Source organism: Palaemon carinicauda, chromosome 5 (assembly GCF_036898095.1).
Source record: "Palaemon carinicauda isolate YSFRI2023 chromosome 5, ASM3689809v2, whole genome shotgun sequence".
NCBI classification, from domain to species: Eukaryota; Metazoa; Arthropoda; class Malacostraca; order Decapoda; family Palaemonidae; genus Palaemon; species Palaemon carinicauda.
Window position 1 is genome coordinate 159,431,652 of NC_090729.1, and position 2,500 is coordinate 159,434,151.

Consider the following 2,500-nt stretch of genomic DNA (forward strand, 5'->3'; position numbering starts at 1 on the left):
ATTATCAAAATGCCAAAACCAAGACTTTAATCACGAAACATAACCCAGCCCCTCCCGTGCAAGGACAGTCTGGTTTTTCGTGTAAGCTTGGAGTCGAGCTCGATCATCGCATCTACCCAGGTTAACTATACACCATTAGGCACGTTGGCCTCCTCAATGATATAAATGCATTTTAATGGAAAGGTGTAACTGCAAAAGCTGTTTATTGAGTCTGGATAAGTAACCTATAACAGATGTCTTATAATAAGAAATTCTCATGTCACAATATGAATCTATTTTATTTAGCCTAATATGAAATCTAATCTATAGATTTTTGTCAGCTGATGACAATTGTGTCATAATTTTTCCGCAATGGGAATTAAAAGCAAATGACTCAACCCACCATAGGACATCCCTCTGCATTACCGATTCCACTCCCTTAATGAACATTGGATATATTTTGTATCCAGCTTTTTCCATTTTTTATTTTCTTGTTTTTATTATGTATGCGGAGATCACTGTAGTTATATGATTAAGAATGAAAAGATTCCTGGTTTTATTGATTTTTTTTTCTAAAATAAGATGAGTAAAATGTCCCTAAAAAGGGCCTATTGTTTGAAGGCGTCGTGCGGTCAAGTCAGCAATCAGGTTTTATCATATGTCAAAATGTCAGGTTTGGTGTGTGATTCACGACCCACCCATTGCCCGCGGTCTCAGCAGCCTCATGCACCAGCTGCAAGTTCTTAAAGTTGGCGCCGCAGCCAAATTTAGTCAGCCAGCCGTGACGTCATACCAGGAACTTGCTGTGTGAGATGCATGGTGGCCGGCGTGTTTACCTGTTTACGAGAGTTGTTTATGTATATATATACATATATATATTTATATATATTTTTATACATATATATAAGTACATATATACCTATATATATCTATATATATACATATATCTATATATATACACATATAAATATATATATATATATATATATATATATATATATATTTATATACATATAAATATATAGATATACATATATATATTTATATATATACATATTTTATCCATATATATGTAAATAAATATATATATATATACATATATATATGTATATATATATATATATGTAATAATTATATATTACATGTTTAAAACACATGACCTAATAGGTCAATGTGGAAGTAGAAGCGAGTGTGAGAAGTCCTGTAGTCATATCATAGCAGGATGCGAATACCAAACCTCAGCAATGTAACATTTTTCATGAAGAGTAAACATCAACCCAGTCCGTGAGAAAGGTTGCCTGTGAGAACGGAACTGAGTATCTTCCGGTATTAATGTGGTGTTTACATAGATCATTAAGTGCTGAAATAACTTTAACATGAATATGGATATTTGTATCAGTTTACTTTACGATGTCATACGGAATGGTCATCCGACCAAACCAGCTATACTCCTGTGATGAAGATGTTAACCCTGTTCTTAAAGAATAAACCATTTAAAGTTAACTTACTTAGACTTTACTTGAAGATGTAACATACTAAGATGACATTTGAAGAGAACCCAAATATTTTTAATAATTACCGTTTTATAATAATCTATATTTCTGACAAAGGTAACAATTACTCTTTAACAAAGTTACCGAATCATATGTATATCAGTATTTTTTTTGGTACCATATAATCGTTTGCTAGCAATGTACCATATATGTGATCTGTATTTATCATGCATTTTTTCTTTGCTTTGGTAATATCTGTTAATATGCATTATTATTATTTTTCTTTTTTAATGTGCCTATTTGAACATTCATCCTCATTTGCTTATGGCTAAAGTTAAACAAAAAAATAATATATATATCCAGTCACACTCCTAGTAAACATATTTTGACGTGTTGGAAATTTTTTTTCTTTTTATAAATTGAGATAGCTGGCCGAGCTTATGTAATAATTATATATTACATGTTTAAAACACATGACCTAATAGGTCACTGTGGAAGTAGAAGCGAGTGTGAGAAGTGCTGTAGTCATATCATAGCAGGATGCGAATACCAAACCTCAGCAATGAAACATTTTTCATGAAGAGTAAACACCAACACAGTCCGTGAGAAAGGTTGTCTGTGAGAAAGGAACTGAGTATCTTCCGGTATTAATGTGGTGTTTATATAAATCATTAAGTGCTGAAATAACTTTAACATGAATATGGATATTTGTATCAGTTTACTTTACGATGTCATACGGAATGGTCATCCGACCAAACCAGCTATACTCCTGTGATGAAGATGTTAACCCTCTTCTTAAAGAATAAACCATTTAAAGTTAACTTACTTAGACTTTACTTGAAGATGTAACATACTAAGATGACATTTGAAGAGAACCCAAATATTTTTATTAATTACCGTTTTATAATAATCTATATTTCTGACAAAGGTAACAATTATTCTTTAACAAAGTTACCGAATCATATGTATATCAGTATTTTTTTTGGTACCATATAATCGTTTGCTAGCAATGTACCATATATGTGATC